At 38.7% G+C, this 24,532-nt stretch overlaps 1 protein-coding gene and 1 long non-coding RNA gene across 8 annotated transcripts in view; one reads left to right on the top strand and one right to left on the bottom strand.

Moving 5' to 3' along the window:
• Positions 1-24,532, bottom strand: part of NCKAP5 (NCK associated protein 5) — a 990,571-nt gene that overhangs the window by 238,547 nt on the left and 727,492 nt on the right. The window lies entirely within an intron of this gene.
• LOC109026023 (uncharacterized) lies at positions 2,252-18,170 on the top strand. Its single transcript, XR_002005031.3, has 2 exons — positions 2,252-2,346; positions 16,554-18,170. It is a non-coding gene; the product is annotated as an uncharacterized lncRNA (long non-coding RNA).

The following is a 24,532-nucleotide window of genomic DNA, read 5'->3' on the forward strand; positions in this document are numbered from 1 at the left end:
GACTATCTTTATGCCATGTTATGGATAAGAGAGATTCTACAGCCAGATGGAACCTGGGTCACTATACTATTTATTAGCTGTGTGATCTCGGGTGTGACGCTTAACCTCTCAGTGACTTGGTGCCCTCATATGTTGACTAGAGACAAGAAGAACAATAATGTGGTTTTATGAAGGATAAATAAGAGGTGAAAACTGATAGAATATGCCTGCTACCTAGTTAGCTCTCAATAAATGTTAGCTGTCTTCTGAATTTTTATTTATACTTATAAATCAATTTTTTCCATAAGGCTGGTTCTTAGCATTATAGATGTAAATGATCACTTTGGGAGGTGGACGCTGATAAAGAGTATTGACTGGGTTCTGTGGCTTTGCTTCCCACCAAAATGCCTCTTGCAAATTATGCAAGACAGTACCTTGCATAATAAACATTTGAATATTTGAATAAACAAGACTTCAATTTTTAATATATCTATGTTTGGAAATACCCACAAAGAACAGGGCTCATATTGAAGTGCATGGAGAAAATTCTTGTCATAATTTTCCATTCTCTCTATCCTCTATTAGCATACTTATCCTCTTCTTCAATCTATAAGTAAATTTGAAAAATAATGGAATTCAGATTTATTTATGAAAATGAATCTGCTTTTTTGTTTAGCCCAATGGGCTCAGTTGGTAATATTTCCCAAGGGGTCCTTTTAAGATTCTTAAAGTAAACATATAGTTAAAACTTGCACCACCTTGAAAAATAAGCATAAGAGCCTTAATTGCCTTTTTCTTGGCATACATCAATTTCTACACATAAAAATGCAGTACTGAATAACAGCAGTAAGCCAAATTTCTTTCAAATAGCACATCTATGTGAATAGTAGCTGTCCATTATGTTTCTTAAAATCTAGGAGGCTAAATCATATTTGTGAAAAGAAACTTTATAATAAAATTTAAAAAGCCTAATTCATGTGCAAAGAAAAAAGGCATAGAAATGTTTCTTTTTAAATTAATACAAAACCTTCCCACATGCTCCAAAACAGTAACAATTTGATGTTAAAATAATTCATTGTATAGTCTTTTATGATAAAAATTTTACAAAAAAAATAATGAAGTGTAAAATACAAGCAAGATGGGAGAGGAAATTTGGGGAAATTTTAACTGATCTATTTTTTAAGTAGAAATTGACAATTCCTGAGATAGCCCTGTTTTCTCTTTGGCCCCGTTTCACAAATAGTCTCATGGACTAATACTACCTTTAAAATACAACTGCAGTATAGACTCTCTGAAACCTAAATGCTGAGGGTAGGGCCAGGAGAGAATTGAGAACACAATGGGATCTTGTACTCCAGTAACGTTAAAGGACTTCTGAATTCTAAGACCACTGAAGGTACTCAGCACTTTAAGACCTGTGCATTTCACCACCCGATAATTTTATTTCAATTTAAATGAGATAGTTTTGTAAATCTGATGGGTCACTGAGACGTGAATGCTGCTCAAGGCCAACAGATAAAAAGCCTATCAGGAGGAAGTGTGATAGCCCTGGATATGTGCGTTTTGTGGCTTCATCCTTAGAGCAACACTGCTGTATGACGACATCCCAGAAAGATCATAGCTCTTATCCTAAGTGTCCCAAGAGGCAATCTAAGATATTGCCAGAACTCAGCCAGCCATCAAGTAAAGCTATGGCTAAAAAAAAAAAAAAAAAAAAAAAAATGCCTATTGCAAACCTTCTATTTCAGCAATTAGGCCTCTAAGTATTCATCTAAGGAAATAATCTAAATGTTTATTTAAAATGTGCACAAATAGAAGGGTGCTCGCTGCTGCACCAGACATGTGATGAACCTAAGACTGGATGGACCATTTGATAGATCTGCTAGACTTGTGGCTAAGGGCATCCAGTGTCTCCTTCCTGAGTTTATATCATGGGGAAGGAAGTCTGAATGGTGAACAGTGGCATACTGTGCAGAGCTGTATCAGATGAGAAGATGAGAGGCCGTCCTGTGTGCTGCACGGCCTGACCTGGTGTGATTCCTACCAAGAAAGGAGCAGGAGGCTAAAGGGGATGAGGGTATTTCCAAACATGATTTGGGAAGTGCTGCTCTAGTCACCAAAATCCCACTTTGGGGCCCAGGAGGGAAAGGCATGTTCCCATCATTTTCTTGGACAGGAAGCAAGGTGATGGCAAACCAATAGGGGCTACATCCTGGGAACAAGGCACTGCAGAACTCTCAGGATAAGCAGTTCTGGAAAACTGTAAACACAGAATACAGCCCCCTGGTTGGGGCATCAGAATTCCTGTGGGGGTGCCCCGAGTAGCGGTCACAGAGAGGGGCCTTCGCTAAGCTGCTTTCAATCCAGGTTTGTGTGTGAGGATGTGTCAGTCACAAATGGAAGAAGATGTTTTTATGACTGTACATACGAATGTCCTGGGAACTTCTGAAATAACTAGGGGGAAGTTTCTTGTGGGGAAGAGTGAGCAGAGCCTCTGTGTCTGTTGGGAGTGGGGAAAGACGGAAAAGAGCCAGCCACACTCAGTTTCTTAATGTGACCTAATCTGACCCCAGAGGCAGATGGCTTAGGGAGACTTGGGGATAATATTTATAATACGGTAAATTTGGAAACAGATAAAATACCCAACACTAGAGGATTGGTTAAGTGAATTATCACACATCCATACAATGTGACGTGGGGCTATGACTCAATAAATGTGTATACTTTCTGTGTATTTCACAGCCGCACTACATTCATTCTCACTGTTACCCCAAGGGAACCTCTAGACCTCAGTGAGCAGAGGCAATGCTCAGAGAAATTGACTGCCAAAGTAAAGACAGAAATATTCATGTTTGCAGAGGCTGCCCTCTTTTTTTTTATCAGCAAGCAAAGATGAGAAATACTACAGTGAAGGTAAATTGGGATAGGCAGGGGACCCACTATATTGTGCCTTGGGTTAAGAACTTCCCTAGGCATAGACTGACCACAGAATTTATGATCGAACGTGACAGAGGGCATTAGCTGGATGAGTAACTGGGACTCAGAGAACCTTACTTTGCATGGGGCTGGTTGATCCTAGGCCACTGTTACAAACGGATCATTATGTAACCATTAAAGTGACAGCATAAAAACACACATCATAAAGTGGAAAGGTTCCACTGTGACATTACTAACAATCACGTTACAAAAAGGCTTGTACTGTAGGATCCCATTAAAATAGGAAGAAGCGTAGAGAAGAATGACTGGCGTGTAGATGCCAAGAAGAATGATTATTTCTGTATTAACTGTATAAAAGGTTATTTGAATTCTGTGGTTTTCCATCTTTCTATTAATGGACATTTATTGCTTGTAAAATTAAAGTTTATATTAAAATGTGAAAGAAAGTTAGTTGACTTAGGACGAAAAGTACAGTTTATATGTGGCACTAGCTGCTTAATTTTGAAATTCAATTTCTAGACCACCTTTGGAATCATCACTACAATTTTACTATGGACGCAAATGATGATTTTCTCAAGGGCATGATCTGTATCTTATTTCATCTCTTTACTTTTTTGGAGGGGTTAGAATAACCCAGTTTGTAGCTGTGATGTAGGTTAGCATGTGGCTGCCTTCCTGGGTAAATCAAATTGAAATATTCTACTTTAAGTCTTGATTCTCTAATGCAAAATTGATGGAAGTGCCAGAGTGCAGTAGACCCAATAATGATGACAACTAATGTTTATGGAATGGTTTCCATGTACCTGTGTGCCAGGCACTGTTGTAGGCTCTTTGTGTGCTTTATTTAATTCTCACAATAATCATATGACAAAGGAACTCTTAACATCCCTTGTTTACAGATAAGAAAGCTAAGCAGAAAGATATGCAGTGACTTGTCCAAGGTAACTGAAAATATGTAATCTACTCTTGATTTGCCATGGCTTTGATGAAACTAGCAAGCCACTCTTAAGTTTGGCAGAAAAATGACTTATAATAATTTTCAGTGCTTCATTATGGTTTTAGAAAATGACTTTTAAAAAACTTTAATATATACTTTTGATAACTCATTTATAAGATCCATACGTTTGGCTGCTCATCATAATTTACACTGTGTTCTGATGTTATACAGAAGAGGGCATTAAAATGATAGTTCATAGCCCTTATTTAACTGCCAGGATTGGTAATTTTCATTTTGTCCTTTAATCTATTGGGTTGGTTTGCTCATTTGTTATAAAAACTTGATAACATTTTAGTAAATACATTTTTATGCTTTAAAATTTATAATAGTTGATTATTATGATTAGTATTTACAGTTGCTAACTTGAAGAACAAACATAAACTAGGCAAATACAGGGAAAATATTATTTCACATTCTTTGACTTTATTGGCTGCAGAGATGGGAAAACAGCCCTACAGGTGCACCTTTGTCCACCTGTGGGGCTTAAACATCCAGCTCCCATGAGCTCTTTACTGAGGCCATCAGAAACACAGGCCTGTGACTATGATTCCTTTTAATGTGTCTTTGGGCTCCAAACCATAAGACTTCTCTCCAGTCACTCTGTCACTTAACTCTAAATCCCACTTATACCATTTCATAAATTTAGTTTCTCTGGGGATCCTCCTCCTCCTCTGCAGGAGGACCAATTTAAATCATCCTTAAATCATCACATTAAACACTAGCTATCATTGGCTGCAAGGGAGCCAAGAAGTATATTATACCAAGTCTTAAAATGCTGTCCATGCCTTTTTAATTTTACCATAAAATCAGAGATAGCTATTTGATAATGAAGGATTTAATAAGTTTACCTTTTAAACTAATGGACTATAATGGGCTCCTTAAATTTTGCATGTAAAAACCCATGGGTTGGGAAACTTTCAATTTCTCCTTAATAACTCATCACTATAAATCAGATTCCTTTAATATACTATGCATCAACATTGCAATGAGCTCAGAAGGATCTGGTACCATTTTCTTCCTGATGTCTCAGCCACAAGGAAAGGCTGTGAAAGGTAGTACTCAAAGCAATTTCATTTTATTTCCCTCTACAGAAGATATCAGATATTTAATTAAGCACTCCCATAAAAGATCTACCCTTAGGTATTTCAGAATGACCTGTTCCTTGAGGATTTCCTTGGTTTCTCTCTTGCTAGAAAAGAAATTAAAAGAAATAGATCTTAGGGTTTGTCATGGTACATTCAGCATATATTTTGTAATTTTTTTTTCATAGCCAGTAGTTAAATATTAACAGTAGAATGCATTTATTGGATCATTTCTCCTCCAACTAAAATATAACACGAATGATTATAATGATGATGACATTACAACATCCATAATGATGATGACAATGCTATTATAAAATAACGTTAACTTGGTCCTTCTCCAAAGCTTTGCATTTCTCTAGATTTCTAAAATAAGAACAAAAAAGACAATAAAACACAAGTGATTCAAAGGATAGTATAATGTAAATAACAATGCTTTCTGAAGATTCCAAGATTAGAAAAAGCCATGAAAAGAAATTCCAAGTTTAGAAATAGCCATGAAAAGAAATTGCTTCCTGAATTACATAGTAAATCACAATCTGATGCCTAAAGGCTTTTGATAGTGAAAGGTCTACACATTGCCAAATATTGGGATGAAAGCTTCATGTTTTCAAATATCTAGTATCAGACAAAACAAGGATATTCCCAATTCATCTGGAGTTGGCACCATGGTAAGTCACAAATGATCTGGTTTAACTTCTTAAACAAATGATGAATTTATTGTTTCATTTCATGGACCTACAAGCCATAGTCAAAGGGGGAAACAGAAATTGTCCAGCTTCTTTTCCATCAACCTAACTAACATGGCAATTCATATAGCAAAGTGGATTTGCAGTGACAAGAGACGAAGCCAATTCACATGTATGGGTGGAATGGGAGTGGTGATACAGCCTTCTTGGTCTGGGGGATGGAGAAGGGAAAGAAAAATGCACTTTCAGGTAGAGCACTCCCAGGATGTGTTTACTTCAGCTAAAAATTCATCAATTACCCTGCCACAGAGAATACCAAGATTATAGTACAGCATATAATCAAAGAAGGTGGAGGCGCAGAGGCCCTGGCAGAGACTGTGTCTGTCTATCTTGCTTTGAATGTGTGTTCTACACAGCAGCACATGTAGCTTGCTGGAGTCTGGGCACCTGGAGAGAAGGGTGGGCGGGAACCACCGCTGACAAAGAGTCATTCACTGAACATGCAAACTGGCTAAAAGAAATTAATGTTAACACCAGTCACAAGATTAAATCCACAACATTTGATGCAAAATCAATAGCGGGATGATGGTATAGCTTCTGAAAACAGGTGGAGTTGACCTTAAAGAAATCAGATCAGCAACGACAGACAAGAAGAATAGAAGAGACAAAGGGCAGAAGAAAGAGAAGGAAAGAAAAAGATAAAGCAAAAAAAGAAAAAAATGAGAAGGAATAAAGAAAATATGATCTCTAGGAGATGACATCTATACTTCTACAGGACGATGCTTCAACTCTAGGGAAATTTAGGGCTTATATGAAATATAGAAATCTGACTCAAAGTGACTGGAAGATGCTGAGTCTATTTTTCACACAGCTCCAGAATGAGCAGTAAGTATCTGCAAAGTTATGAAGAGAGGCCAAGTCTTGCTTGTGTCTACCTTAGTTATCAAAGGGCAGAAAAGGGACCTCTGTGGCCTGGATGCTGTTGCTGGTTGAAATGTGCATTGCTGGAGCCAATTTTAAAATCCAAGTAGCAAGTTCATGGTTCCTTGGCTACTGCCTGCATACCTACATTGCCCAACTGAGTGGACCACCAGGACCCACCGTATTCCCCTCTCCCCCTTGCCATCTGGGCTTTTCGTGAATTTTTTTTTCTTTTAAATTAAGTTCCTATGCTATTTCATGGCAGGAAGTTTTGTGTGATGTATCTATGCCAGCTATGAAGTCAGACTGTTCACAACTCAGTTTCACCATTTCAATCAGATAGTTATGTGACCAAGGGCAGGTTACTGGTCATCTCTGAGGTCCTAGGTAGGAATAACAACACGTACCACGGAGGAGGAGCTGTTTGCTCATTTTGCTTTCACATACTAGAAATGTTCACAATTATTCTCCATCCTACACCATGTATTGAGTACTATCAGTGGGTTACAGCATCATGTAAAAAGTTAGGCACAGAAAAAAGGACCCCCTTTTGTTGATGGACTCTACCAAAAAAAATGTGAGAGACAAAGGGAAAGGAGATGGCCAAGAATTAAGAAAGTTCCCGTAAGAAAATTCAACACTTGCCTGGGGGTGCTGTGTGTTGACTTTCCATAACATGAGGCCTGGTTCAAGGGACCTGTATGTCATGTTCCATTGAGAGCTTATATATATACACACATATATATATATATATATATATATATATATACACATATATATATATATATACACACACACACACACACACATATGGAAGAACTTATATATATATATAAGTTAGTTTATATATATGTGTATATTATATATATATATATGGAAGAACTAGGTTGTCCTTTGAGGGCTGGGTCCTTCTGCTCCTCATTAGCTCAGAATGCACCTCTCTATTCTCCTTATTTAAAACTGTATTAAACTGACAATTCTACTTGATTGAGATCCTGATCTCCCTTGTGGCATTTAGGCCTTAATGTATGGCACTGCAGTTAAGTATCATCAACTCCCAGCCCACTAGTGTGAAATCCAAGAATCAAAGTCCATCATCAGCAGGAAAGACATTGACTGAACTGTATATATTCCCAGAGAGGATCTTCTCATCCTTAAACCCTTCCTTGGTTTTTCTCATCCTCTCACGAAGCTTTATCTGCCATTCCTAGGTTGATGAATCCTCAAAGTAAGCCCCACAGGAACCTCATGTACAAAACTGAACCCTTTATCTCTCTCTCCAATCTTCTCTGTTGTGGAGGATCCAGAAACTAGGGTATAATCCTCCTTCTCCAAGACATGGAGACCTCCTTCTCACCCAACACTCCCACCTGAAGCAGGCCCTCAATCCTGTAGATCCTCCCTTTTTAACATTCCTCAAACATGTGTCCCACTGCAACTAATTATAACTTTTTTCTTTATTGTAAGCTGGCTTCTCAGATTCTAGGATAGCTCAATATAGCATCCCCATAACAAATATTTATCAAGTTGTCCACTAGGTACCAGAAACATGCAGGTGGATAAGTAAAGAGCCATTGCAATGCTGCTAGGACAGTGAGTATATGATGCTATTGGGCATGCACAGGAGGGATATCTAACCTAGTCTTTGATAGCTCAGAGAAGGCCTCCTGGAGGAAGTGGCAATCATCCCGCCTTTGAAGGCTGAGTGCAGGTATGTTAGCCAGGTATAGCATCAGTTGATGTTTCCTGGGCCAACATCAATTACCTATCTTTGGGAAAGAGTATCTTGACTTTCTAGGAACCTCTTCCCCTACCCTACAAGTCACTGTTCCTGTGATTTGGTTGGAGCTGACTCCAATACAGCACCTCCACTCCTGCTTTCCAAGTGGGAATGTAATACAGGTTTGGCCATTCAGTGCATTCCAACCCCATGGCCTCAGTGACTGTTTCAGAGATGAGCCCATGACTCTATCAGAGTCAATATCAGGACTTTTGCTGGGAGGTGCTTAGTTTCCATGAACATGACTGCGAGCCCAAGATGTAGGTCTAGAAATGTTGGCCACTATTTTGCTACCCTGTACTGAGAGTCTGCCTGAGAACAGAGCAGAGAGATGGACAGAAAAAGACACCTGATTCTGATGACACCATCTGGGTTCATGAACGCAGCTATGCAGGGAGCTACTTCTGAGTAAATACACTGCCAGAACCAGTGTGAGTTAAGTTTTCTGCCATTTGTAACTAACAAAGTTCTTACTAATGCATTAAGGAGGAAAAGAGTATTCTAGGAGGAGGAATCATACATGTAAAAGCTCAGAGACCAAGAAACTTTGACCCATTCTATGTACAAAGTTCTATGAGACCAGAGAGTAGGAGAGAAGAGTCACTTGGAGAAGAAGATAGAAAAGTTAAGAGCCAGCCTTTTCCAGTAGAGTGTTGCTCTGCCAGAGTCAATGTCATAAAATGCAAATGTGATCATGCAATTCCTATCTCCTGCTTAAAATACTTTAATGAGACCCCAAAGGTTTTAGGATGAAGTTGAAACCCATTAGCTTGGCACCCAAGGCTTTTGATGACCTGGCTGTTCCTTCTCTCTCTGGACTCATCTCCCACATCTCTCCCATGGGCAACCTGTGCTCCAGCTAAATTAAACTACTTGTAGTTTTCCAAACAGGGCATGCTGTTTCATGCCTTTGTGCCTTCATATTGCAATGCATTATATAATTTAATCCTCACAAGGGCCCCCATGAAGTGCATATTATTATCCTGATGTTCCCAGAAGTATAGAGAAGTTGAGGAGCCTCAAAAATCATACAGCCAGCAAGACAGAGATCTAGGATTTGAACACATATGTCTGACATCAAAACTCTCCTTCTTTCTTTTCTACTACCACTCATTCCAGTTCTTTTAACTTCTGGTCATGGACCTTTATGTTGCACAGCCTGGTCTTTTAATGGAATCAATAAAATTTCAGAATTTCAGGAGTAGGGGCTGGAGGGATGCATAATGTTCAATTTAAAGCTACTTTGCTACTAAAATCAACACAACTGCATCTTCTTTCAGTCCACAATTTTTTAAGCATCTCCTTCATGCCAGGCACTGTGTGGAGAGATGGTGCTACAGAGGTAAACTAATCTAGCTACAGTCCTTGCCTTCGTGGGCTTTCAGCAAAGAAATCTACTCCTCACACTTAATTCTCCTGAGAAGGCTTCCTGGATACACTTGAGAATGAACTCCACTTTGGTTATACAGACACATGGAACTCCATCACTGCTGTTGCTGAGAAAATATCAATGGCTACATTATTTTCAACTGCTGCCTATGAGTTATATCAGAGATTAATTGATCAGCTAAATGAGAAAATGCAGAGAATACACAAGGAATAAATCGATGAAGGAAAAAGTGTTCTGTGTCTTCTATACCTGGGATCAACTGTGTTACAGCTCACTCAGAGAGGCACCAGATTGCAAAACAGCCTGCTTGCAAGGGGTCACAAATAGGGCAAATCACCAGCTTAACAACATATGAAATTTTCATTCTCTTATTTATAACCAATTTCTCAGTAAAGTGAACAACATTTCTTAATGGTACAGTTCTGCAGAAGAACAAACTAGAAATGTTTTCTTTCCTTCTAATTGGGACAAAACTGATCATCACCTAATAGGCTCTTTACAGAGAATAAAAGAAACTAAACTAAAAAAAAATGCTCAGCACGAATTGGACGCTAAGGATTAAATGAAAATAAAAGGACAGTTTTGTTTCATTTTTACCTCAGATCTTTAAAGGTACTGTTAGAAAAATCTAATAATTGTTTTATAACTCTTATTTGGTAGAAAAAGCTAATTATTATTAAAAATTATAATAAAAATGAGAAAGGATTGTCGAGAAGTGAAAAATTAAAAGGGAGATTTCCAATGTTGAAAAAGCACCTTTTATGAACACAAAAATATATCAGTCTGTCCTCCCCTAACCACATTTGGATAGGATCTGACACATTAAAAGCTGAACGTTAGCCCAGTTAGCCTGAGTAAGAAGTGATTCAGGAGACACCAGACATAAACCAAATGGCTGGCCCCACAACCAGTGGGTAAAAGATGCTTGCTGTCCTGCAGGGTCTGCAGAGCCAAGTGGTCACAGTGCCCAGAGAAGCCCCCTTGGGCAGGCGACCCCTACAAACCTCAGCTCCTACTCCTGGGCAGAGGATTTTACAGTCCTGAAAATGCTATGCTACAGAAGAGACATTCTGCGAGTGAAAAAAGCCATTATTCCACCCAGGAAAAAGATGATTTTTTTTTTCCATAACCGCAGTGGCCATCAAAAAATGGATTCATTTTTCTTGTGCTGTACTCTGGGCCCATAAAATAGATTCAGGATCTCAAAAAGACAGTGTCGTAGATGGAAGTTTTGTTGCAATGAGCCAGCCAGAGGTGAGAATGACTTTAAAAGACTGAATTCTTAAAATGCTCTAAACCCAAAGATTAAGAACATATAAAATATTACAGATAGGTCACTCCTTCTGTGTTGTGTGAGTTAATCATGTTTATTCAATGAGTCCCACTTTAAATGCAGCATGTCAAATCCTAAAATATTATTCTTAGTTCTTTTAAAATTACATGACATATTCTCTTATCAACATAGGCCAGTAAAATACAAACAGGCATAACTGGTGCAAGACAACCCTTAACAGCTAGTCCAGGTTAATCCACTGGCATGGATTAGATTATGAAAGGTTTAAATAACTAATTTCAAAGTCTTACATATACATCAGGGATTTCATTTGACTAAGCTTAGTGATTATTTGAGTGTTAACCAGAGTAACTTGAGAGGCTATAAAACCCATGCCAAATCACGTTCAATAACATGAGACCTAGGGAGGTCTAACTGGAACTGCAGAATTGACATGAAAAAAATACTAAGGAATATTTTCATTATAGATTTATGAATGTGAAGTGGATTGGGACAGATTTTTTTTTTAAGCTAAGGGTGAAAAAATAGAGATTTAGTGAAAATAAGTTAGGGCAAAATGGCACCGTGTGATTTAGAATTGTATGTTTTGCATCTCATACCCCTACAGAGGCTGGCTGTGTCTTAGACACAGTAGTGATTTGCTTCTTTTGGGGGCAGTGGCCTTCAAACTTTTTGGCACCAAGGACCAGTTTCGTGGAAGATAATTTTTCCATGGACTTGGTTGGGGGGTGGGGAATGGTTTCAGGATGAAACTGTTCCACCTCAGATCATCAGGCATTAGATTCTTATAAGGAGTGCACAACCTAGATCCCTCACATGTGAAGGTCACAATAAAGTTTGCACTCCTATAAGAATCTAATGCTGGCCAGGCGCGGTGGCTCACGCCTGTAATCCCAGCACTTTGGGAGGCCGAGGAGGGCAGATCAGAAGGTCAGGAGATCAAGACCATCCTGGTTAACACGGTGAAACATCATCTCTACTAAAAATACAAAAAAAAAAAAAAAAAAAAAAAAAAATTAGCCGGGCATGGTGGCAGGCACCTGTAGTCCCAGCTACTCTGGAGGCTGAGGCAGGAGAATGGCATGAACCTGGGAGGCGGAGTTTGCAGTAATCCAAGATTGTGCCACTGCACTCCAGCCTGGGTGACAGAGCGAGACTCCGTCTCAAAAAAAAAAAAAAAAAAATCTAATGCTGCCACTTATCTGACAGGAGGCAGAGCTCAGGTAGTAATGCCCTCTCACCCACTGGCCCACTGCTCACCTCCTGCTGTGCAGCCTGGTTCCTAACAGGCCACAGACAGATCTGTGGCCTGGGGGTTGGCGACCCCTGTTTTGGGGGATAGTTAATTCTAGTCTAAAATTCATTTTCAGTAGTTGAGGAAGTAACTTTGCCAATGTGACAAAGTAAGGTAGGGGATACAAAGTTCTAAAATCCAGATTTCCTGACCACCAGGTGTTATGTTTTTTACTAATCTTTTCTAAAAAATTTTACGAATTTAGGGGGTACAAGTGCAGTTGTGTTACATGGATAAATTGTGTAGTGGAAGTCTGAACTTTCAGTGTAGCCATCACCTGAAGAGTGTACATTGTATCCATTATGTAATTTCTCATCCTTCACCCCTCTCTCACTCTCCCACCATTTTGGGTCTTCAATGATTATTATCACACACTCTATGTCCATGTGTACACATTATTTAGTTCCCACTTATAAGTGAGAAATTGTGGTGTTCGACATTCTGTTTCTGTTTCTGAGTTATTTCTCTTAGGATAATGGCCTCCAGTTCCAACCATGTTTCTGCAAAAGATATGATTTCATTCCTTTTAATAGCCACTAGTATTCCATTGTGTGCATATACCACGACCACGTTTTCTTTATCCACTCATCCACTGATGGACACTTAGGGTTGTGAATAGTGCTGATATAAACATATAACTGCAGGTATCTTTTTATATGATGATTTATTTTCTTTAAGGTAGATACCCAGTAGTGGAATTGCTGGGTCAAATGGTAGTTCTACTTTTAGTTCTTTGAGAACTGTCCACACCATTTTCCATAGAGGCTGTAGTGACCTACTTTCCCATAAATAGTATAAAAATGCTCTCTTTTCTCTGCATCTCACCAACATTTGTTTTTGTTTTTGGTTTTTGTCTTTTTAATAATAGTCATCTGATTAATATAAGATAATATCTCATTGTGGTTTTAATTTGCATTTCTCCAATAATTAATGTTTAGCATTTTTTTCATTTCTTTTGGCCATTTGTATGTCTTCTTTTGAAAAATATCTATTCCTGTCCTTTGCCCACTTTTTAATGGGGTTATTTGTGGATTTTTGTTGCTGTTGTTGAGTTCCTTGTAAATTCTGGATATTCATTCCACGTCGTAGTCACAATTTGCAAATGTTTTCTCCCATTCTGCAGAGTGTCTCTTCACTTGTTTATTTCCTTTGCTGTGGAGAAGCTGTTTAGTTTTATTAAGTCCCATCTGTCAATTTTTGTTTTTGTTGCTTGTGATTTTGAGGTCTTAATCGAGAATTATTTGACTAGACCAATGTTCAAAAGAGGTTTCCCTAGGTTTTATTCTAGTTATTTTAATAGTTTCAGATATTACATTTAAGGCTTTGATTCATCATTATTAATTTTTATATGTGGTGAGAGACAGGGGTCCAATTTCATTCTTCTGCATATGGCAATTCAATTTTCCCAGCACCATTTATTGAAAATGGTATTCTTAGTGTATGTTTCTGTCAACTTTGTCAAAAATCAGTTGGCTGTAGGTGTGTGGCTTCATTTCTGGGTTCTCTATTCTGTTTCTTTGACCTATGTGTCTATTTTTATAGAAGTACCATGCTGTATTGGTTACTATTGCCTCAAAGTATAATTTGAGGTCAGGTAATGTGATGTCTAACTTTTTTCTTTTTGCTTAGAATTGCTTTGGCTATTCAGGCTCTTTTGGTTCCATATTACTTTTAGGATTTTTTTTTTTCCCAATTCTGTGAAAAATGACATTGGTATTTTGATAGGGATTACACTGAATATACAGATTACTTTAGGCAGTATAGTCATTTTAACAATATTAAGTCTTCTGATCCATGTGCATGGAATATTTTTCCATTTGTTTGTGTCATCTACAATTTCCTTAATCACTGTTTTGTAATTTTCCTCATAGAGATCTTTCATCTCTTTGGTTGAACATATTCCCAGGGTTCTTTTGTTTGTTTTGTTTTTTTGCAGTTCATTTAAATGGGATTGACTTGTGGATTTGGTTCTCAGCTTGTTATTGGTGTATAAAAATGCCACTGATTTTTGTATTTTGATTTTGTATCCTGAAACTTTACTAAATTTATTTATTAAATCTAAGAGTTTTTGCAGACATCGTTAGGGTTTTCTAGGCATAAGATCATATCATCAGTGAACAGAGGTAATGGGCTTTAATATTAAGAAGTTAGGCAAAGGGGTTCACCAAGATAAGTTCTCCTTCTTTACCTTCTACTCTTTCTTATGGAGAAGAGACAGAGCCATATTTTCATGAACTTTCTTGCATGTTGACTCATAATTGTTTTCCACTTTCACATGTATAAAATATATCTGTTTCTTCAGTAAAAGCAAAATTTCTTATCCTTCCCATATGCTTCTCTGAACCCTTTCTATAGTGCTTTGTGCATGGCTTTTGAATATAGTAGGAAATAGAACAGGATAGTGTTTAAGAGGTCAGACTGCTTGGGAATCCAATTTCAGCTTTACCACTTATTAACTGACTGGCCTTGAATAAGTTAGTTAACTCCTCTGTGCCTCAGTATCTCCATCTGTAAAATGGTTACAATAATACAATTATCTTATAAGGTTACAGGGAGAATTAAATGAATTATTCCTGAAGCTCTTAAAACAACATCTGGCATGTGGTAAGCACTACGTATGATAAATTAAGATAAAATGCTTGCTGAATGACAAAATGTTTCTTTGCACCTACAATAATTAATATTACTCATTAATTGATGAGGTTTCCTTAACAAAGACACGGTTTGTGTCTTTGCTAAACTGTGAAAAACTCTATCTCTTCTTTGAGATAAGCAGAAAGATAAATAATAGCTATGACACATATACCCATCTTGTAAGGTGCTTTGTAATTATTTATTACTTGCTGAAAAACTCAAGTGGGCAAGGGGAAGAACAAGGCAGTCATGTTAACATCTAAACCTCATTAAAGTTTCATCTTCTTTTAAAGTCCAGGAAGACAAATGAGCTACCAGAGGAATTTCCTTTCCTCTGTAAGGCTTATACACGAATTCGAACATAACTATTAAAGTAAATTAAATGGGATTTAGTAAATGGCCAAATAACACTGTGGTGTGAGCCAAGGGAGCAGACAGAAGCAAACTATCAAGTTTGGGTATGAATTTCAATGTCTAAGATGAAGTTAGACCTAGTCTAACTTCAAGACTCCTATGTGGTGGCTCATGCCTGTAATCCTGACACTTTGAGAGACCAAGGCAGGAGAACAGCTGGAGGCCAGGAGTTCAAGATCAGCCTGGGAAATACAGTGAGACCGCTTCTCTACCAAAACAACAACAAAAAACAAAACAAAACAAAATTAGCTGTGCATAGTGGTGTGCACCTGTAAACCCAATTTGATGGTATCTGGAGGCAAACAGTGGAGCCCCTATGCAGAGCACTCTCCCTTTCTACCATGTGAGGACACAGCAAGCAAGAAGGCAGAACTCTGCAGACCAGAAGCAAGCTCTCCCCTAACATAGAATCTGCCAGCACATTGATTTTGGATTTCGCAGCCTCCACAACTATGAGAAAAAAGTGTTTATTGTTTACACCACATAGTCTATGGTATTTTATTATGCAAGCCCAAAATAAGACAGAGGCAATGAAAAAAAAAATCACACAAAACACTTTTCTTGCTCTAACCTATGACTGTTTGATACAGAATATTCTCAAAATTTACAATTAAACTAGAGAATTTCTGGCTCTTTATGCAGATGTGATTGGCTTTGCTTGATTTGTGTTACCTGAGTTAACAAATAAAAGGTTAAAAAAACCTAAAATATACTGTTAAGATTGTTCATATTTCAGAATCTGAAAAGTATTTTGGGAGTACAATTTAAGAAAATTAAATATAAAATATTATGATTCTCAGAACTGTTTTAAAAGTTGCATCAAAAGGAAGCTATGTACAGAGTTGAATAAAGCCACAGCTGCCTTCTTCATCTAGGTGAGAACAGTTCTTTAGGGTCTCGGAGCAAGCATAGTAAAGCTCTGTGGAACTCTGCCTCATGGTCATCAATAGATGTGCTCTCTACAGTACAGGGGTAAATCAAACTCAGTATGAATTGCCTCATTTCTTTACTTCTCTCAGTTTTGTCTTCTCTTCTGCCCCATGTCCTTTTCCTATTATTGGTCACTATGCTGACTTTGTGACATGTCAACTTGGCTACAGTAAACTACATTTTCTCTGAATTCCCTTTGTTGTATATTTCAGATTAGGGTGAGCCACAAGAAAAATTCTTCGGAGATACGAGTCATGGGCGTAAAACAGCAGCTGTTGTGTGGCTCACACAAGTTCTTGCTAATCTGCTGGTTTTTAAACTTGTGATCTGACGTGTCTGAGAGCATGCCTTGTGGACTTCAAGCCCCAGCATGAGATCCAGTGATAACAGCCTTGCAGAGACTACTTCCAACCTCCACAATAGTATAAGCCAGGTCCCCGTAACAAATCTCATACTGGTTCTGCTTCCCTGGTTGAAATTTGAATACAGTCACTCTATTGACCAGGACGACCCTGTTGCAGTACATGGTTGTCTCCAGTCACCTGGCTGGTAGATTCCTCCAAATCTATGGGGAAGGACTAAAGGGCCCCCAAGAGGCTATAGCGATGGTGTGATAATTAATTTTATGTGTCAACTTGAGTGGGCTGAAGGATACCCAGAAAGGTGGTAAAACATTATTTGGGAGGGTATCTATGAAGGTGTTTCAAGAAGAAATTAGCATCAAAATCTGTAGACAGAGTAAAGATCTGCCCTCCCCAGTGTGGGTAGGCATCATTCAATCACTTGATGGTGCAGAAAAGGTAAAAAGGTGGAAGAAGGGAAAATTCTCTCTCTTTTTGAGCTGAGACATCCACCTTCTGCAGAAAGGCATAGGAGCTCCTGGCTGTCAAGCCTTCAGACTCTGGAACTTTTACCAGTGGCCTCCCAGTTCTCAGGACTTTGGACTTGATCTGAATTACACCACTGGCTTTCCTGGTTTTCCAGCTGCAGATGGCAGATCATGGGACTTATTCCCATGTGAGCCAATTCCCATATTAAACCTCCTCTCCTGCCTCTCTATATATCCTATAGTTTCTGTTTCTCTGAAGAACCCTGACTATACCAACAACTTGGAAACTTGGAAGTAACAGGTAATAACAATGATGCTGGGGATAGAAACATGACAGGTACACAGCATGTACTAAATGTAGGGTCCCAGTACTACAGACTCATTTTTTTTCTCACCAACCACCCTATAAAATAGGTACTGTTATTTTATCTCCCTCTGTACTCTGAGGCACACATAGCTGAAATAACTCGCTAGTAAGTAGAAAGCCAAAATTAAACTCAGGTACTCTGGCTCCAGAATCTGTGCTCTTCAATACTATTGCACCATTCCAAATCAACCTAAATGTAATGGTTTCCATCCTCTGGCTACCCTGCCTTTTAGAAATTTTTCACAACAGAAAAATAGTGTGCTAGCCTGTGACAGTGCAGCCAGGAAACTTCTGTTCTGGTCCTGATTTCACCACTGACTGGCTGTTGTTAAAGCAAACTAAGTATGGCCTGAGAAGGACCGCATACTTCCGTATCTGAGTGATTGTGGATGAACTGTAACCTAGCTTAACAGGCAGACTAATAGGCCTAATAATAGGCGAATAGACTAATAGGCCAAGCTCTAACCAATCCAGCCATCTGTTCCTCACTTCCAATTTCTGTACGTCACTTCCCTTTTTTTTCCCTTCTACCACGTGGCTGCGCTGGAGTCTCTGTGAATCTGCTGTGATACTGGGGGCTGCCCGATTCGTGAATCATTCATTCATGGTTCAATTAAACACCTTTAAATTTAACCTGGGTGAAGTTTTTCTTTTATCACTGTGTAGCATTGGGCAGGTCAGGCTAACTTCCTTATTTGTAAAATGATCTCAGTGCCCTCTTCCAGCTATAAAAGTTCACAATTCTATGGTGTTAAAGTTCTGATTATAATGTTAAAAGATCTTTGGAAAAAAGCTGCTCTGTGCAATAAAATTAGGTAATAAAACCTACAACTGTATATTTGACTTCCTTGCATTTATTTTTCAGCCTCTTCCTACCTCAAAAATTATTCTGTAGCTCCCTAGGTAATTATAATAGTGATTTTTACCCTTTCCAATTGTGAGGACCCTGTTAATCATACACATGCAAAAAGAGTTGTGAAATTCCATAGAAGAAAAATATAAAATTGTAAGTTGAGAAAAAATACGATAGAAAGACATGTTACACTTGATAATGCTTTTAAGTAAAGTTAAATTTCACTAATTATAACAACATCTAGAGACATTTGAAAAAGAGTGCATATTCACCGTACAGGAAAAACTTTATGGAATTACTGACCCACAGGATTCTTACAGTTACCTCTTGGTTCTCAGTTCCCACTCAGGGCGCTCCTCACTGGTAATCACCTATTACAATTGTATGCAACTTGTTAAATGTAACTATGCTAAAAATCAACATATGCTGAAAGCCAAAAGGAGAACTGTTTTATATGCCACAGCTTTATTTTCTTTAGACTTTACTGCCTATTTTTGTGTTGTTTTGTTTGTTTCATGGTTTTTAAATTGACAGATTTTTGGTAAGTATTATAAAAGTTTCTGATCTGGAGAAGTATCACTCCTCTTTGTTTTTCTTTTCTTTTCTTTTCTTTCTTTTTTTTTTTTTTGTGTGTGTGTGTGTGTGTGTGTGTATCTTCATTGTCATTTAGCGAAAGTTCTCCGAATTGTTAAAAAGCCAAGAGGCAAGCATCAAGCTAGAGACAGGGAAAAAGTACAGAGTGAAAAGCAATTTTAAAAATTGGATAATCAGTCTAAGAAGAGTAGAACTGGCCACTTTTAAAGGCCAAAGTCCAAACAAGGTCTTTAAGAATTTGGTAACACCAATGGCACTCACCAGATGGGTTAAGGCAACACTGCAATGGGAAAGGTGACAACTGCTCAGTAGAAGGCAGACATCATGTAAACAGTCACACTAGCTGTTTTTCTTGTGTCTGAGTCTATGCCTAGAAGGGGTTTACTTTTTCCACAAAAGGGGAAACATACTATGATACCCCTGAATATACATCCTAGAACTCACTGCTTAAATAACACATAGAAAAAAACAAGGTCATGCAACCATCCCTAGGAAGTTACCAAAATTCATTCTTAGTTCCCATCTGGGGGCAACCCTGATGAGATACTGCAAGGGAAGAAAAGAAGATTAAAGGTAAACAGGCGTAGTTCAATATCAACACTTTAGGCAAATCTTTCCTGATTATCCCCTACTTTTTTTTTTTTTTTTTTTGAGACAGAGTCTCGCTTTGTTGCCCAGGCTGGAGTGCAGTGGCACGATCTCGGCTCACTGCAAGCTCCGCCTCCCGGGTTCACGCCATTCTCCTGCCTCAGCCTCCCGAGTAGCTGGGACTACAGGCACCTGCCACCACGTGTGGCTAATATTTTTGTATTTTTAGTAGAGACCGGGTTTCACCGTGTTAGCCAGGATGGTCTCGATCTTCTGACCTCATGATCTGCCCGCTGCGGCCTCCCAAAGTGCTGGGATTATCCTCTACTTCTAACCCTCAACCACGAGCTGAAACGCCCTCACTTTTTCTATATTTTGCCACACTTCAGTTATACACAACCATGGTTTGCACTATAAATATATGGTACCTCTCTGTCTCTCCCATTAGACCATGAGTGAGGGTAGAGGAACTGGGTCTCATTCATTGATCTGTTCCTAGTTCCTAGCATGGTGTCTAACATATGGGAACTGCTCAGTGAATGGGAAATGGAATTAAATATATCTATTAGTTTGCTCTAGAGATCCAAATTTCAGGTAGGAATCCAAGGGAAATTTTTCCAAGTATGCATAACAATTATCAAACTTTGTGTTTCTCAGGGATTGTTGATAACTGCCTATAATTGTATTTAAAGATAGGTAGTATTCTTTTGAAATGTCAGAAAAGGCAATGGCAAAAAGCCTTCAATTTGGCTGCGATCTCAATTAAAATTCTTCAACACAAAAGAAATAGCTTTGATCTGATCAAAATGTATGAGTTTCTTTTTTTGTCACCATAATTTAAAGACAGAAAAATGGTATTTAGGATTTACATATACATGTGGAGGCCAACCTCATTATGATGATTGTACTGAGAAGCCAGGAATTTCTGAATCATAAATGTATTTTCAGAAAAGAATTGTATTTTCAGAGGGGGAAAAAAAAGAGCTACAACAATAGCTCTAATTTAACTGGAGATGTTCACTACACAATCCCCGAAGAGCAGGATAAATTGTCGAGAGCATCAGCAGACTGTCTATTCATTTGGCATATTAGCATGAAAGGGGGCTTTTTGCCCAGTGGAGCCCAACCTCTTCTCTACAGGATCTTGCTTTTGAGATCTTTGAAACAAGTATTTCAAATACAGCACACTGAGATTTGCTCTAATCTTAACTATGGCATTAGAAAAGTCATTATAACTTTATGCCTAAGTTGTTGGTGTATGACCAAGTCAGAAATCTTGCCCTGAGGACCAACATCAACATAATAAGAGAAAATAGATACGTGTGCAGCCAATTATTAGATACCTCTGGTGATGGCAACTAGAAACTACGTGAAGTCATGGATAATTCAACATGATAACAATCACTATATGGAAAAATGTTCCTGGCTCATGCCTGTAATCCCAGCAATTTTGGAGATCCAGGCAGGTGGATCACTTGAGGTCAGGAGTTTGAGACCAGCCTGGCCAGCAGGGTGAAACCCCATCTCTACTAAAAACACAAAAACTAGCCTGACTTAGTGGCGGGTACCTGTAATCCCAGCTACTGGGGAGGCTGAGGCACGAGAATTGCTTGAACCTGGAGGTGGAGGTTGCAGTGAGTAGAGATCACGTCATTGCACTCCAGCTTGGGTGACACAGTGAGACTCTGTCTTGAACAAAGAAAATTTTGTAAAAAAGTAAATGATGACCCCACACTAAAACTATGAAAATCAAAGTTAAAGAAAAAAAACTTTTTAAATCAATTTATTTTACCTTAATTTATTAAAACATGTACATTTGTTAGACATTTATGAAAGACCTATTTGGTGTCAGACAAGGGTGATCATCTCTAAGACTCATAAACAAGAAGTTGTAAATGTTACCTAATGTGATGTGCCATCTCTAATGCCCTCTGGAACCCATTTGAGTGTGGAGAACTCTGTGGCTGTCTACACAACATCCATTTCACCTCTTGTATGTGAATATATAAAAGTTATAGGATTGGTCACTATTGATTCCCTCTTCACAGCTAGCTGCCCTAATTTGTTTTATCTAATTAAGATTATGTTATCCCCTTTGTCAAAGTGATCGGGAAATATATCCCAGGAATAAACCAATCAGTACATGGCTTTTTTCCCAGCTACAAGAGATTGGTTCAGGGAAGAGTATTTAATTGATTTTAGGTCCATGAAGTTATCTGGGAAGTGAAGGCTCCCTGGGAGCTTTTGTAAAGGATAGTTCTGCATTTCTCAGGAACTCCTGTGAGAAATTTCTTGGGTGATATGTTAAGTAGATTTGTAGCTTGGATTGACGACAGCCATTTATCCACCTTGAAACAAGCCATCTTAAGAATGATGTTAACTCATGGAAAGAGAAAAGCCAAGAAAACTACACAGAAAGATGGAGCCTGAGCCTTCACCAAATTGCAGCACAAGCTCAACCTATGTCTAGACTTCTTTAAACATACGGCAGCTTGAGCCGAGTTTTTGTTACCTGCAGCCAGGACATCTTAATTATTATAACTATAACAGGAACTGTGGCATCAGAGCTGATTTCTGAAAGAAAAATAGGATTTAGACAGGTGAATGGTAGGTATGGGAATTGAGAGAGCCCTTTCTGGGACAGAAAATTACAGGAGCAAAAGCAAAGGGGTAGGAAAACACACGGTATGTTCAGGGGCGAGTCTATCACACCGGAGGAGAGGTGGAAGGTGAAGCTGACAGTAGGTTGGGGGTGGTGGGGGACTTTACTGACCCTTCTGGAAAACTAACTAGTGGTGGAATGGGAGTTGGAGCAGAGGAGGAGAAGCAGATACAGGTGGTTGTTACCATCATCTGGGCCAGTGCTCACAAAGACCCTTGCTCACACCTTGGCAGTGAAGATGGAGTAGAGAGGATGAGTTCAAAGGCCATGCCAATGACAAGCTACACATGATGTGGTATCGCACTTCATGAAAAGCAAAGAGAGTAAGAAATGGACTATGAAGTTTAAGTCTGGGGACATCTGGTAAAGGCTGGTGCCATTAATCGGGAATGACAATTCAGGCAGAAGAGTTAAACTACCTTAAATAATATTTTTTTTCTTTTTTTTTTTTCCTTGAGACAGAGTCCCGCTCTGTCGCCCAGGCTGGAGTGCAGTGGTGCGATCTCAGCTCACTGTAACGTCTGCCTCCCAGATGCAAATGGTTCTCCTGCCTCAGCCTCCCAAGTAACTGGGATTACAGGCGCCCGCCACCATGCCTGGCTAATTTTTGTGTTTTTAGCAGAGATGGGGTTTCACCATGTTGGCCAGGCTGGTCAGGAACTCCTGACCTGAAGTGATCTGCCCGCCTTGGCTTCCCAAAGTGCTGGGATTACAGGCATGAGCCACTGCACCCAGACTGGAATATTTTCTATATAATTTCTTTAAAAAGTCATAGAAACAACCTAAATCCAAACTAACAAGGAGCTGAATGACTGGATAAATTATGGTACATTTCCTGAATGAGTGAAATATTCTGTAGTGAGACATTAACATTTTCCCATGTGTGACTCACTTGTCTGATAATATTTCCATGCCAGACACACCCCCATAATAAAGGTTCCTCACGCCATGTGGCTGCACAAGGGGGTGGGTTACACGTTTATTTTTCAACACCATCTCTTTCTTTCTCCACCACAAATAGGTCCCTTGGCACTATACAGTTGAAAACTATTGTTTGGGAGGATGTCAAGAAAAATTCTTTAGACTTGGAGAAAAATATAACCAAAAGAAATTGTTATCTGAGTATTGAAAATTTAGAAGACTACATACACATGGAAAAAAAGATACACACAAATGTGCTTACAGTAATTACTTCTGAGTGGTAGGATCTAGAGTATTTTTTCTTTTACTTTTTTATAGTTTCTATTTACTTTCTAAAATGCATATGTATCAACTTTATAATTTTACAAGGACATCAATTATATTGGGTTCTTCAGAAGCAGATAATGAAATGAGGGTTTGTGTGAAAATGATTTATGAGGCAGGGAATAATTTTTTACCAGCTTCCTCATTTGTTTAATAGTGATGATGTGAAAAAGAAACCAGTGAGTGAGTAGGGAAGTGAGAATCATCAAGGGAAGAGCCCCAGCAAAGGCGTCCTATTAAGCAAAGTCCCACTGAGGGTAACTTGAGATCAACTTCTGCTGACCTGTAGAAGCTGGGGAATATACTGGCCCTCCTCTAGTCAGTCACTATTAGAGAGCTGCCCCCATAAATACGTCAATGCCCAGGAACTTCTGGTTCTTCTTGCAGGTAGGAAAATGTGGGGACAGAGAGGCTGTCCACAAAGAGACACAGGTGCTGGCTGCTAGGAGTAGTCATGGGCATGGTAAAGGGATCTGACGGAATATGCACAGAACAACGACTGCATTTGCTGGAGATGCTTACAAAATCTTACCGCTGTAATTAATAAATATCGAAACCTCTGTTTACTAACTGTGTTCATTCATATTAAAAACATTTACTTAAAAGAAAGAGGACTAAATAGTAATACATTGTTGGCCAGCACTTCTTACTGGGAAAGGAGATTTGAAGAGTCTTACTTTTGTAAACGCTTTCCTAAGTGCTACCTGCACCTTAAATGTCACACCTTATATTGCTTTATGTTCTCAGAGTTCACATTCTAAAACTCATACATTAGTTTTAGAATTTAGGACCAGTGGATATAAGAACTTGATGACCCCTGGGGACACCAAATGTTGATTGCTGCTTGTTGTTACAGAGGCAAGACAACTGAAGTTTGGGGAGAAAAATCTCCCTTCCTGACAGCAACATGCCAGACCATTAAGAACTTTTGCAAAAATCAATATTGATCTGAATTATTCAACTGGTGTACAACAGGATATAGTGGAATGCAAACTATTGGGCTTCCACCAAAGATTTGTGGCTGGCATCCACTATAAATACACAAAGTAACTA

This window comes from Gorilla gorilla, chromosome 11, assembly GCF_029281585.2.
Source record: "Gorilla gorilla gorilla isolate KB3781 chromosome 11, NHGRI_mGorGor1-v2.1_pri, whole genome shotgun sequence".
In the NCBI taxonomy this organism is placed as follows: domain Eukaryota; kingdom Metazoa; phylum Chordata; class Mammalia; order Primates; family Hominidae; genus Gorilla; species Gorilla gorilla.